The 15482-nt window shown below is 40.2% G+C and overlaps 1 long non-coding RNA gene across 2 annotated transcripts in view; it reads left to right on the forward strand.

Annotated features, from left to right (window-relative positions):
- Positions 1–10571, forward strand: part of LOC121472599 — a 36194-nt gene extending 25623 nt beyond the window's left edge. For both annotated transcript variants that reach the window (XR_005982950.1, XR_005982951.1), the window contains 2 exons: positions 1746–1877; positions 10420–10571. This is a non-coding gene — a long non-coding RNA (uncharacterized LOC121472599). The remainder of the gene's footprint in view (positions 1–1745; positions 1878–10419) is intronic.
- The last annotated feature ends 4911 nt before the right edge of the window (positions 10572–15482 follow it).

Here is a 15482-nt window from a genome sequence, read left to right on the forward strand (position 1 = left end):
TCCCTCTGCCTATGTCTCTGCCTCTCTCTCTCTGCATCACTCCTGAATAAATAAATAAAATCTTTTTAAAAAAAATCAACAGTAAGAAAACAGCCCTATTAAAAACTGTGCGAAAGACCTAAGCAGACACCTCACCTAAAAAAATTTGCAGATGTCAAGTAAGTATATGGGGGATCCCTGGGTGGCTCAGTGGTTTGGCACCTGCCGTTGGCCCAGGGCGTGATCCTGGAGACCCGGGATCGAGTCCCACGTTAGGCTCCCTGCATGGAGCCTGCTTCTCCCTCTGCCTGTGTCTCTGCCCCCCTCTCTCTCTGTGTGTCTCTCATTAGTAAATAAATAAAATCTTTAAAAAAAAAAAAAAAAGATGGGAAGTAAGTATATGAAGAAAGGTTCAACTTCATATGTCATCAGGGAATTGAAAAATTAAAACAGTGAGATTGCAGTACTGTGCACCATTAGAATGGCCAAAATCTAAAACACTGACAGCACCAAATATTGGCAAGGATGTGGAGCAGCAGGAATTCTCATTTACTGCTAGTGGGAATGCAAAATGATTATAATCACTAGGAAGACAATTTGGCAGTTCATTATATAATGTAACTCTTACCATATGATCTGGCAATCACAGTCAATGGTATTTACTCAAATGAGCCAAAATCTATGGCCCCACAAAAACCTACAGAAGAATATTTATAGCATCTTTATTCATAATTGTTAAAACCTGGAGGCAACCAAGATGTCCTTCAGTAGGTGAGTTGATAAACTTGTGCATCCAGATAATGGAATATTATTCAGCACTAAAAAGAAATGAGCTATCAAGCCATGAAAAGGCATGGAGGAAACTTAAATGTGTATTACTAATTGAAAGAACAATCCAAAAATGTTACATATTACATCATTCCAACTATATGACATTCTGGAAAAGAGAAAACTATGGAGACAGTAAAAAGGACCAGTGATTGGAGGTTGAGGGATAAATAGGCAGAGCACAGCTTTTTAGGGCAGTGAAACTGTTTTGTATGATGTTACAGTATGTGTAGTTGTCATACATTTGTCCAAACACATAAAACATAGGTCACCAAGAGTAAGCCCTAATGTAAACTATTAGGGACTTGGGGTGGTAATGAAATGTTAATTGTATCAAATGTCCAACTGCAAGATGTAGTGAAGGGGGCTGTGCTTGTGTGGGGGGGAGCTGGAGGAACAGGACTATATGGGTACTCTCTGTACTTTACTGCTCAATTTTACTGTGAACCTAAAACTACTCTAAGAAATAAAGCTTATTATTTAAAAAATGTCAAAATAGATCAAAGAATAAAATGTGACAGAGACCATATGTGGTCTGTAAAGCCTAAAATAATACTATTATTTTTATTATTTAGGGGGAGATAAAAAGTGGGGAAGGGAGAGGGCAGAAGGAGAGAGAGAATCTTAAGCAGGCTCCATACCCAGAGCAGAGCCTGATGTGGGGCTTGATCTCATGACCCTGAGATCATGATCTGAACCAAAATCCAGAGTTGGATGCTTAACCAACTCAGTCACCCAGGCCCCCCAGTATTAGTATTTCTTATCTGGCCTTTTACAAAAAAAAAAAGTTTACCAAGCCCTGGACTCTGTCACAGAGGAACTGGGGGGATGAGGTGCTTAGTTTCTCTCTTGTGTCATGCCCAGTCCCCTAATTCTCCTAGGTACTCTTTGTCTCTCATGGCAGAGTTATTCTCATTGAATTTCCATTTCATTTGCAGGTATATGAGTGACCTAAAGCTGCAAATTAAAACGGAGAGAAAGCAGTGCCAACTGCGAGCAGGGCAAGGATGCCAATCCCTCCACCCCCTCCACCACCCCCTGGTCCTCCTCCACCTCCCACTTTTAATCAGGTAAGTAATCTTTCCACCTGGCTACCTCAAAACCTTAATGAATACTTAGGGCTTCCTGTTGTAAGACATAGTGCACTCGAAGATATATGGTGTAGAAAGAGAATAAGTAAATCTGTCTTCATTAACTACCTCTGATTTCTGAGAGATCTTCTTAGGACTTTAATGGCTTATCTTGTTTTCTTGTCCTGGTTCAGTCTAAATGAAGATTTGGACAGGTTGCATCAGAGTAAGAACTAGTCTTTTGCCCCTAAAACTATTTGTTCTGTAAGGGTCAGTACAGCATTTCTCTGGCATCATTAAGAAAAGGGATGGCAGCTCCTAGTGGTTTTCTTGCTATTTTATCTCTCCTTCTTCTCCTCCAAACCAGTTCATCCTAAAGCCAAGTCCATCAGGTCTGCCAGCCCCTCAAACAAAGGAGTTTCTGAAAAATATTATTAAGAAGACTCAAAGGGGGACACCCGGGTGGCTCAGCAGTTGAGCATCTGCCTTTGGCTCATGGCATGATCCTAGGGTATAGGATCGAGTCCTACATTGGGCTCCTTGCATGGAGCCTGCTTCTCCATCTGCCTGTGTGTCTGCCTCTTTCTCTCTCTCTCTCTCTCTCTCTCTCTCTCTGTCTCTCATGAATAAATAATATCTTAAAAAAAAAAAAGACTTAAAGGTTTGATAATGGTAGGGAAAAAAGCAGTGTGGCTTTTGAACCAAGGAGGCAACTACTTTTACTATATGTGGATTGTAATATCTGGTGTCACATGAGAAAGAAAGCATGAGTGCTTTATCTCATTTTTTTTAAGACTATTTTATTTTTACATTTTTAAAAAGATTGTATTTATTTATTTCGAGAGAGAGTTGGAGGGAGGGGCAGAGGGAGAGTGAGAATATTCGGCAGACTCTATAGTGAGCACAGAGCCCCAATGTTGGGTTCAGTCTCACGACCCAGAGACCATGTCCTGAACCGAAATCAAGAGTCAGATGCTTAACTGACTGAGCCACTCAGGCACCCCTAAGATTTTATTTTATTTTAAATTTTATTTATTCATGAGAGACATAGGCAGAGGGAGATGCAGGATCATCCCAGGACCCCAGGATCACGACCTGAGCCAAAGACAGATACTCAACCACTGAGCCACCCAGCCTTGCCCCCTAAGATTTTATTTTATTTATTTTATTTTATTTTATTTTATTTTATTTTATTTTATTTTATTTTATTTTATTTTATTTTATTTTATTTTATTTATTTTTTTTTATTTTATTAAGATTTTATTTATTTATTCATAGACACAGAGAGAGAGGCAGAGACACAGGCAGAGGAAGAGGGAGACGCAGGCTCCATGCAGGGAGCCCGATATGGGACTTGATCCTGGGTCTCCAGGATCACACCCCAGGCTGCAGGCGGCGCCAAACTGCTGCACCACCGGGGCTGCCCTAAGATTTTATTTTTAAGGAATATCTACACCCAGTGTGGGGCTCAAGCTCACAATCCTGAGATCGAGTTGCAGGTTGAGTGAGCCAACCAGGTGCCCCTACTTCAATCTCAGTTTTGTAAAATTTAGAAGCCTTATAAAGGAACTTAAGGGAATAAATATCTTGGGGTGCATGTGTATTATTTAACAGATGAGAAATAGTGCCCTAAAGTGTTGGTGTATGTGTGTGTTAGGTATTTAACAGATGATAAGTACTACTTTAAAGAGGAAAATTAATTTGCCTAGCTAATTTATTTAGACATTTTGTTTGAGGATATATATGAACCCCCTATTTGGATGAAACTTTAATGAAAGCCCAATAAGTGAAGTAGATAAAAGCAGAACTGCTCTGGTTATAGTGGGATTCAAGGACCAAAGTATATCCTTGGATCTCTCTAACCTCTTGTATTATTGCCCTGCATCATACTGTCTTAGTCATTTACTCAAGAGGATTTTGTTGGGGGCTGAGTATCAGAGATTTGGCTAGGCATATGACTTGGAAAATCCAAATAACTTCACTCTATACTTATTCTTTTTTTTTTTTAAGATTATTTATTTATTTATTCATAGAGACACAGAGAGAGAATGAGAGGCAGAGACACAGGCAGAGGCAGAAGCAGGCTCCATGCAGAGAGCCTGACGCGAGACTCGATCCAGGGTCTCCAGGATCATGCCCTGGGCTGCAGGCGGGACTAAACCCCTGCGCCACCGGGGCTGCCCTTCACTCTATACTTCTATATTGTTTGACTCTTTCTCAAAGATTTGTTTGTATAATTAAAAGAAATGGAAAACATGCGGATAAGAAAAAAAAGCAAATAAAAATAATCAGTAATATCGCTCAGAAATGAGACAATTTCTGCCTTCAAAGCCTGCCAGCACGATGGGTGAGATAGGCAAGTCAGCAAGCAGATTCCATTCTATGCAGAGAAAAATGAGGCCACAAGAAAAACATGCTTCACATACTAACTTGGGGGAGTGAAGGCAGTCAGAGAAGGCTTCTAGGTGATACTTTTGCAGATTTTTAAAAAGATGAGTATTATTTAGCCAGAAAGAGAAGAGGGAGAGCTAGCACCTGATATTGAGGAAGTAGAATGGAAGGGTGCTGATTAGTGGGAATGCACACCCAGGATTGAATCATTGCTTGAGGGGCCTGGTAGGAGATGAAGCCAGAGGCAAAGGCTGAGGGTTGTTTTTTTTCTCCAGGCAGCAATGGGGAGGTAGTGTATTTTCACCAGCAGGAGTCACCTTCACAGTGTACACAGTGGTTTGGGGTTGAGACTGGGGACGGGGAAGTCAAGACTTGGAGACAGGGGATACCTGGGTGGCGCAGTGGTTTGGCGCTTGCCTTTGGCCCAGGGCACGATCCTGGAGACCCGGGATCGAATCCCACATCAGGCTCCCAGTGCATGGAGCCTGCTTCTCCCTCTGCCTGTGTCTCTGCCTCTCTCTCTCTCTGTGACTATCATAAATAAATAAAAATTAAAAAAAAAAAAAAAAGACTTGGAGACAGAAGCCTGTTACAGTTGAAAATTGAGTTTGCACTGAAGCTGGGAAGATGGAAGAGATAACAATGAGAAACACTTAAAAAGTAAAATCTTAGAGTTGGTGACTGATACAAGCCTGAGAAAGAGGGAAGAGGTTGAAACAACTCTAGTTTGGGGAATTGAATGATGGTGCTGTTTACAAAGCAAAACAGGTTTCTGGAGGAGGATATGAACTCAGTTTTAGATATATTGAGTAGTGTTTTAATACTTTTCTCTTTATAAAAGTAAGATATTCAAGAAATTGATGAACTGTGGCTGGGGTGCCTGGCTGGCTCATTTGGTAGAGCATGGGACTCTTGATCTCAGAGTTGTGAGTTTGAGCCACAGAGTCGGCATAGAATTTACTTTTTTTTAAAAAAAGAAAGCTTTATGAACTATGGGTAAGCATAAAGGAGCAGTTATCCATAATCCAATGAGTCATAATAGTTTTGTGTATATCCTTCCCCACCTTCCTCCCTTTTATCCCACTTTTTTAAAAAGGAGGCTGTGTTGTATATCTACTGATTTCTTTTGTTTTCTTTTTCTCCCTCCCTCTCCCCCGTACTGCTATGCATATTGAGTTCTAATATGCTCTTATTAATACATCGTGAATGGCTTCTCACATCATTAAATGGTTAGTGATGTCATTAAAAAATTTTTTTTTACAGTACTAAAAGTTTGGTAAAAATTAGAGAATGCCAATAAAAATAGAAAATATTAAGCTATTAATAATTAATCTTTGTTAATTATATGTTTTACATATTTATTATAGAAAAACTAGAAAATTTGGGGCACCTAGGTGGCTCAGTTAGGAGTCCGACTTTTGGTTTTGGCTCAGGTCATGATCTCATGATCATGGGATCCAGTCCCTCATCGGGCTTTGTGGTCAACATGGAGTCTGCTTCAGATTCTTTCCCTCGGGCACCCTGGGTGGCTCAGCGGTTTAGCACCACCTTCAGTCCAGGGCCTGATCCTGGAGACCTGAGGTGAAGTCCCACGTTGGGCTCCCTGCATGGAGCCTGCTTCTGCCTCTGCCTGTTTCTGTCTCTCATGAACAAATAAATAAAATCTTAAAAAAAAAAAAAGATTCTTTCTCTCTCCCACCTGCTTGTGCTCTCTCTCTCTCAAATAGATCAAATCTAAAAGAAAACTAGAAAATGCACATAAATATAAAGAATTATTACCCAATTAATTAATTAATTACCAAAATTGACTCTATTGGTATTAGTATATATCATTCTGGAAATGTTCTATATGTATGTATCTCTTTTTCTTTCAATACAACCTTAGCTACTGCTTATTGAGCTCTTATTATATATCAGGCACTATGCTAAGCTCTTGAAAAGTGTTATTTTCAAAATTACCCTCTGAGGTAGGCTCTGCTATTATTCCTGTTTTATAGAAGAGAAAGTTAATTATATAAAATATTTTGTTTTATATTTTTACTTGATTGTATCAAACCTTTACTGCTGTGTAATAAGAGCTTAACTATCATTCCCTTCTATGTTTATGCCATTAGTGTGTTCCTTTTTTTTTTTTTTTCTTCTTTAATTGATTTGAGACAGAGAACATAAGCAGGGGAGAGAGGCAGAGGGAGAGGGAGAAGCAGAAGCAAACTCTCTGCTGAGCGAGGAGCCTGATGCAGGGCTTGATCTCAAGACCCAGAGGTCATGACCTGACCCCAAGGCAGATGCTTAAGCATCTGAACCACATAGATGCCCCATCATCAGTGTTCCTTTTGATTGAACTTTTAGATTATTCTCAGTTTTATGCTATTATAAACTATTTTTTGCTTTTATTAACATCTTTGTGTACTTCTCTAGTTTTTTTTTTAAAATTTTTTAATTTATTTATGATAGTCACACACACACACAGAGAGAGAGAGGCAGAGACACAGGCAGAGGGAGAAGCAGGCTCCATGCACCGGGAGCCCGACGTGGGATTCGATCCGGGGTCTCCAGGATCGCACCCTGGGCCAAAGGCAGGCGCTAAACCACTGCGCCTCCCAGGGATCCCTGTTTTTTTAAAGTTAATTCCTAGGTAGAATTCTTGTGTAGACTTTTTAAAGGTGTTTGATATAAGGGGTGCCTGGGTGGATCAGTTGCTTAACTGTCCAGTTCTTGATTCTTGCTCAGGTCATGATTTCAGGATCATGAGATCCAGCCCCACTTGGGGCTCTGCACTTGGTGTGGAGCCTGCTTAAGATTCTTTCTCTCCTCTCCCTCTGCTCCTCCTCCTTGTCTCTCTCTAAAACAAAACAAAAATTGGGAAGAAAAGATGTTTGGTACATAAACTACTTTCGGTAAAGATCATACTAATTCATCTTTCTCCAGATATACTCTTTTGTGTTTGTTCCCCTGAATCCTTATGACCACCATAAGACAGTTCTATGCATTTTTTTTTTTTAGCATCTTCAGTGTGTCAGGTACTGTACAACAGTGAGCTGTGGACCCTGTCTTCATGAAGCTAGCAGTCTCCTGTTACAATTTTAACTTTTACCAGTTTCACTGGTAAATAACCATACTGTGTTTTAACCTACATTTAAAATTTTTTTTCCATATTTGCTGGCTCCATGATTTCTTTTACACAATGTTGTTAATCATATCCTTCGCTCATTATCCTATTGATTTTTAAGTCATTTTTACGTAACTGCTGTATAGATTTAGGATAATGCCTTTGTATGTCACAGGTGATTTGTCCTTCCAGTCTATCATCTGCTTATATTCCTAGTAAATAATTTATAATAAGTAAATCTTTCAGTCTTTCCTTGTATTTTGGTTGTCATGTCCTTCCCCTTACCAATTTTTTTCATATAGTACATCTATGGATTTTTTTACATTACATTTTATAACTCAACTAGAATTTGTTTGAGAATAAGCTATCAGGTAGGGATTTAACTTGATTATTTTTTTCCCCCAAAATTAACCAGTTACTATTAGTAGCTTATATTTCATAATCGGTGCTTTCTGTACTGCTAAAATATACGTTTATTATTTCTTTTTCTTTTCTTTAAGTTTTTTTTTTTTTTTAATTCATTCGAGAAAAAGAGAGCTCTGTGCTCCTGAGAGCATGAGCCAAGGGGGAGGGAAAGAGAGAGAGGGAGAAGCAGTCTCCCCACTGAGCAGGGAGCGGATATGGGGCTCAATCCCAGGACCCCAGGATCACAACCTGAGCTGAAGGCAGATGCTTAACTGACTGAGCCACCCAGGTGCCCCTCACTTTTATTATTTCTTATACAGACATAGGTTTGTTTATGGACTTTTCTGTTTTGTTCCTTTAGCTGTCTGTCCCTGTGCTCCTGTTGTAGTTGGTCCTAGCTTTTGGTGGTGCTAGTCCCATTTTCTTTTCTTTTCTTTTCTTTCTTTTTTTTTTTTTTTTAAGATTTTATGTATTCATAAGAGACACTGAGAGAGAGGCAGAGACCTAGGCAGAGGGAGAAGCAGGCTCTGAGCAGAGAGCCTGATCCAAGACTCGATCCCAGGACACCGGGATCAAGACCTGAGCCAAAAGCAGATGCTCGACCACGGAGCCACCCAGGTGCTCCACTAGTCCCATTTTCTTAGTTTTTTCCTATACTTAATCTTCTAGGTAGATTTTAGAATCATTTTTTAGTGGTTTCCAAAAATTCCACTGTGGTTACTTTAAAAAGCTCTCTATATTTGAAAATTGTGTAAGGAACATGGTACCACATGTTGGATTTTAAGTATATGTGGGATATTCATTTGGAGATGTCCTGTAAACACTAGCACATATGGGTATGAAGTTCAGGGCCAGGAGTGGTGATGAAATATAAAGATTTGAGATACTTGGGCTTTTCAGTGGTATTCATACCCTGGGACCGGATGAGCTTGCTTGGGGAGATTTAGATAGAGGCTGAGGATAGGACTCTGAAAGGCATTTAAGAGGTAGGTGGAGAGTGAAGAACTTGAGAAAAAATAACAATGTTGGGAAAAACTGTAGGGGTATGCCTGGGTGGCTCCAGTCAGTTAAGTGTCTGCCTTTGGCTCTGGTCATGATCTCAGGGTCTTGGGATCCAGCCCTGCATCCAACCCTGCTTCTCCCTCTCCCTCTGCCTGCCTCTCCCCTTACTTGTACTCTCTCTGTCTCTGGCAAGGTAAATAAACAAAATCTTAAAAAAAAGGGGACGCCTGGATGGCTCAGCGGTTGAGTGTCTGCCTTTGGCCCAGGACATGATCCTGCAGTCCCGGGATTGAGTCCCGCATCGGGTTCCCTGCACGGAGCCTGCTTCTCTCTCTGCCTGTGTCTCTGCCTCTCTCTGTATGTGTCTCTCATGAATAAATAAATAAAGTATTAAAAAAAAAAAAAAGAAACAAAAGAAAAGGTGGAGGGTGGGGGCAGCCTTAGGGAAAGGAGGAAAGGCACGGGCTTTGACATAATCAGACCAGCTCTGCATTTACTCTCCATGTGATGTTGACTTGTCTAAACTACTTCATTTCTTCATCTCTGGAATGGGAATAATATGGCCTGTGTTATTTTATTAAAATTTTATTTATTTATTTGAGAGAGAGTACATGCGAGCAGAGAGAGGAGCAGGGGAGAAAGAGGAGCAAGGGAGAGGGACAAGCAGACTCCACGGAGCCTACCATGGGGCTCGATCTCATGGCCCCGAGATCTTAACCTGAACCAAAACCAAGACTTGGACATCTATCCGACTGAGCCACCCAGGTGCCCCAATGTGGTCTATTTTATAACATTGTTTAGAAGATAAAGTAATAGGGAAGCAATAAAATCTATTAGTTGAGATAAGATAGGCTTTTTTTTTTTTTTAAGATTTTATTATTTGTGAAAGACACAGAGACTCTAGGATCACAGGACTCTAGGATCACGCCCTGAGCCAAAGGCAGGCGCTCAACCTCAGAGCCACCCACACATCCCAAGATAGGCATTTTAGAGTCAACTGCTTTGGATTCTTGTTTTACTATTTACTGGATGTGTGGCCTCAGGAAACCTTTTAGCTATTTTTACTTTCCAAATGGATAATGATAATAATACCTATTTCATAAAAATATTTCAAGATATAAATGAGATAATGGAAGTAACATGCTTAGCCTAAGGCATAGTAGAGACTCATGATTGCTTTCATACATATAAAACATCTATCGTACAAACCCAGCACACAGGTACTCTGTAAGCATTAGTTAAGGCCTCCTTTTTTCTCTTTCTTAAGTGGGAGAGAGAGAATTGCAAGCAGGCTGCACACCCAGGGCCTGACATGGGGTTCGATCTCACTACCCCGAGATCACGACCTGAGCCGAAATCAAGAGTCACTTAACTGACTAAGCCCTCCAGGCGCCCCTGATAAGTCTTCCTTTCAGAAGCTTCTGATAGGAGGGAGACCTGTATCCTTCACAGAAGGCACAACAGAAGAAGGACTAGGAAGGCTGAGAATACACATTGGAACTGTTATTTGATGCAGGGATCTGATTAGGTTGGAGGGGCATTCATGAAACCAGCTTGGCTTATGGTATTTATCCCAAGCTCATGGTACAGGGAACTATTTAGGATGAATAGTTAAATTTTCTCCTCTTCCTCCAGGCAAACACAGAGCAGCCCAAGCTGAGTAGAGATGAGCAGCGGAATCGAGGTGCCCTCTTACAGGACATCTGCAAAGGGACCAAGCTGAAGAAGGTGACCAACATTAACGATCGGAGTGCTCCCATCCTTGAGAGTGAGTCTAATCTTTATTTTCTAGTGAGCCACCAGGATTCCAGGATTTGACTTGGAGACTTGGTTGGCCTGTCATTTTATTGTTGGGCCTTAAATGGGAACATTTTGTCCTTTAGGAGAGTTTTCTTTGAATGCTCTTGGGCTGTCTTTGCATCTGTTCATTTGAATACCTTAGAAGTTTCTCTTTGACCTTTGGGAAGCATTCTCTGGGTAGGACTCCATCTTATGTGACTAGTGCTCACTAGGGCACATTCTTGGCTGTTCTCTGAGGAGACCACCATGTTACTAAAAACTGCCAAGCTGAAGCTAACAATTTTATAATTCCCAGAAGTGTCCATTCTGAAAGGCTTCTGGAGAGTTTGCTCACACCTGGACCCTTAAGTCACGGGGCCCCATATAATCTGAGACGTGGAGAGGAGAGCCCAGAGAATTTTGCTGAATGTGTCTTGATCCTGGTTTTCCCTCTGCCTTTCCTAATAGGGAAGTTTGGCTCCTTGTTTCTTTTGTTCTTTCTCTTTCATCACGGTGAAGAGTTTTATTTCCACATGAAACTGTGGAGCTGAGAGGCCTTGCATTTTTTTTTTTTTTTATCAAAGTCAAAAGCAAAGTCAAAGGCTCCCAGTGCATGGAGCCTGCTTCTCCCTCTGCCTGTGTCTCTGCCTCTCTCTCTCTCTGTGACTATCATAAATAAATAAAAATTAAAAAAAAAAAAAAAAGACTTGGAGACAGAAGCCTGTTACAGTTGAAAATTGAGTTTGCACTGAAGCTGGGAAGATGGAAGAGATAACAATGAGAAACACTTAAAAAGTAAAATCTTAGAGTTGGTGACTGATACAAGCCTGAGAAAGAGGGAAGAGGTTGAAACAACTCTAGTTTGGGGAATTGAATGATGGTGCTGTTTACAAAGCAAAACAGGTTTCTGGAGGAGGATATGAACTCAGTTTTAGATATATTGAGTAGTGTTTTAATACTTTTCTCTTTATAAAAGTAAGATATTCAAGAAATTGATGAACTGTGGCTGGGGTGCCTGGCTGGCTCATTTGGTAGAGCATGGGACTCTTGATCTCAGAGTTGTGAGTTTGAGCCACAGAGTCGGCATAGAATTTACTTTTTTTTAAAAAAAGAAAGCTTTATGAACTATGGGTAAGCATAAAGGAGCAGTTATCCATAATCCAATGAGTCATAATAGTTTTGTGTATATCCTTCCCCACCTTCCTCCCTTTTATCCCACTTTTTTAAAAAGGAGGCTGTGTTGTATATCTACTGATTTCTTTTGTTTTCTTTTTCTCCCTCCCTCTCCCCCGTACTGCTATGCATATTGAGTTCTAATATGCTCTTATTAATACATCGTGAATGGCTTCTCACATCATTAAATGGTTAGTGATGTCATTAAAAAATTTTTTTTTACAGTACTAAAAGTTTGGTAAAAATTAGAGAATGCCAATAAAAATAGAAAATATTAAGCTATTAATAATTAATCTTTGTTAATTATATGTTTTACATATTTATTATAGAAAAACTAGAAAATTTGGGGCACCTAGGTGGCTCAGTTAGGAGTCCGACTTTTGGTTTTGGCTCAGGTCATGATCTCATGATCATGGGATCCAGTCCCTCATCGGGCTTTGTGGTCAACATGGAGTCTGCTTCAGATTCTTTCCCTCGGGCACCCTGGGTGGCTCAGCGGTTTAGCACCACCTTCAGTCCAGGGCCTGATCCTGGAGACCTGAGGTGAAGTCCCACGTTGGGCTCCCTGCATGGAGCCTGCTTCTGCCTCTGCCTGTTTCTGTCTCTCATGAACAAATAAATAAAATCTTAAAAAAAAAAAAAGATTCTTTCTCTCTCCCACCTGCTTGTGCTCTCTCTCTCTCAAATAGATCAAATCTAAAAGAAAACTAGAAAATGCACATAAATATAAAGAATTATTACCCAATTAATTAATTAATTACCAAAATTGACTCTATTGGTATTAGTATATATCATTCTGGAAATGTTCTATATGTATGTATCTCTTTTTCTTTCAATACAACCTTAGCTACTGCTTATTGAGCTCTTATTATATATCAGGCACTATGCTAAGCTCTTGAAAAGTGTTATTTTCAAAATTACCCTCTGAGGTAGGCTCTGCTATTATTCCTGTTTTATAGAAGAGAAAGTTAATTATATAAAATATTTTGTTTTATATTTTTACTTGATTGTATCAAACCTTTACTGCTGTGTAATAAGAGCTTAACTATCATTCCCTTCTATGTTTATGCCATTAGTGTGTTCCTTTTTTTTTTTTTTTCTTCTTTAATTGATTTGAGACAGAGAACATAAGCAGGGGAGAGAGGCAGAGGGAGAGGGAGAAGCAGAAGCAAACTCTCTGCTGAGCGAGGAGCCTGATGCAGGGCTTGATCTCAAGACCCAGAGGTCATGACCTGACCCCAAGGCAGATGCTTAAGCATCTGAACCACATAGATGCCCCATCATCAGTGTTCCTTTTGATTGAACTTTTAGATTATTCTCAGTTTTATGCTATTATAAACTATTTTTTGCTTTTATTAACATCTTTGTGTACTTCTCTAGTTTTTTTTTTAAATTTTTTAATTTATTTATGATAGTCACACACACACACAGAGAGAGAGAGGCAGAGACACAGGCAGAGGGAGAGAAGCAGGCTCCATGCACCGGGAGCCCGACGTGGGATTCGATCCGGGGTCTCCAGGATCGCACCCTGGGCCAAAGGCAGGCGCTAAACCACTGCGCCTCCCAGGGATCCCTGTTTTTTTTAAAGTTAATTCCTAGGTAGAATTCTTGTGTAGACTTTTTAAAGGTGTTTGATATAAGGGGTGCCTGGGTGGATCAGTTGCTTAACTGTCCAGTTCTTGATTCTTGCTCAGGTCATGATTTCAGGATCATGAGATCCAGCCCCACTTGGGGCTCTGCACTTGGTGTGGAGCCTGCTTAAGATTCTTTCTCTCCTCTCCCTCTGCTCCTCCTCCTTGTCTCTCTCTAAAACAAAACAAAAATTGGGAAGAAAAGATGTTTGGTACATAAACTACTTTCGGTAAAGATCATACTAATTCATCTTTCTCCAGATATACTCTTTTGTGTTTGTTCCCCTGAATCCTTATGACCACCATAAGACAGTTCTATGCATTTTTTTTTTTTAGCATCTTCAGTGTGTCAGGTACTGTACAACAGTGAGCTGTGGACCCTGTCTTCATGAAGCTAGCAGTCTCCTGTTACAATTTTAACTTTTACCAGTTTCACTGGTAAATAACCATACTGTGTTTTAACCTACATTTAAAATTTTTTTTCCATATTTGCTGGCTCCATGATTTCTTTTACACAATGTTGTTAATCATATCCTTCGCTCATTATCCTATTGATTTTTAAGTCATTTTTACGTAACTGCTGTATAGATTTAGGATAATGCCTTTGTATGTCACAGGTGATTTGTCCTTCCAGTCTATCATCTGCTTATATTCCTAGTAAATAATTTATAATAAGTAAATCTTTCAGTCTTTCCTTGTATTTTGGTTGTCATGTCCTTCCCCTTACCAATTTTTTTCATATAGTACATCTATGGATTTTTTTACATTACATTTTATAACTCAACTAGAATTTGTTTGAGAATAAGCTATCAGGTAGGGATTTAACTTGATTATTTTTTTCCCCCAAAATTAACCAGTTACTATTAGTAGCTTATATTTCATAATCGGTGCTTTCTGTACTGCTAAAATATACGTTTATTATTTCTTTTTCTTTTCTTTAAGTTTTTTTTTTTTTTTAATTCATTCGAGAAAAAGAGAGCTCTGTGCTCCTGAGAGCATGAGCCAAGGGGGAGGGAAAGAGAGAGAGGGAGAAGCAGTCTCCCCACTGAGCAGGGAGCGGATATGGGGCTCAATCCCAGGACCCCAGGATCACAACCTGAGCTGAAGGCAGATGCTTAACTGACTGAGCCACCCAGGTGCCCCTCACTTTTATTATTTCTTATACAGACATAGGTTTGTTTATGGACTTTTCTGTTTTGTTCCTTTAGCTGTCTGTCCCTGTGCTCCTGTTGTAGTTGGTCCTAGCTTTTGGTGGTGCTAGTCCCATTTTCTTTTCTTTTCTTTTCTTTCTTTTTTTTTTTTTTTTAAGATTTTATGTATTCATAAGAGACACTGAGAGAGAGGCAGAGACCTAGGCAGAGGGAGAAGCAGGCTCTGAGCAGAGAGCCTGATCCAAGACTCGATCCCAGGACACCGGGATCAAGACCTGAGCCAAAAGCAGATGCTCGACCACGGAGCCACCCAGGTGCTCCACTAGTCCCATTTTCTTAGTTTTTTCCTATACTTAATCTTCTAGGTAGATTTTAGAATCATTTTTTAGTGGTTTCCAAAAATTCCACTGTGGTTACTTTAAAAAGCTCTCTATATTTGAAAATTGTGTAAGGAACATGGTACCACATGTTGGATTTTAAGTATATGTGGGATATTCATTTGGAGATGTCCTGTAAACACTAGCACATATGGGTATGAAGTTCAGGGCCAGGAGTGGTGATGAAATATAAAGATTTGAGATACTTGGGCTTTTCAGTGGTATTCATACCCTGGGACCGGATGAGCTTGCTTGGGGAGATTTAGATAGAGGCTGAGGATAGGACTCTGAAAGGCATTTAAGAGGTAGGTGGAGAGTGAAGAACTTGAGAAAAAATAACAATGTTGGGAAAAACTGTAGGGGTATGCCTGGGTGGCTCCAGTCAGTTAAGTGTCTGCCTTTGGCTCTGGTCATGATCTCAGGGTCTTGGGATCCAGCCCTGCATCCAACCCTGCTTCTCCCTCTCCCTCTGCCTGCCTCTCCCCTTACTTGTACTCTCTCTGTCTCTGGCAAGGTAAATAAACAAAATCTTAAAAAAAAGGGGACGCCTGGATGGCTCAGCGGTTGAGTGTCTGCCTTTGGCCCAG

Source organism: Vulpes lagopus, chromosome 12 (assembly GCF_018345385.1).
Source record: "Vulpes lagopus strain Blue_001 chromosome 12, ASM1834538v1, whole genome shotgun sequence".
NCBI lineage: Eukaryota > Metazoa > Chordata > Mammalia > Carnivora > Canidae > Vulpes > Vulpes lagopus.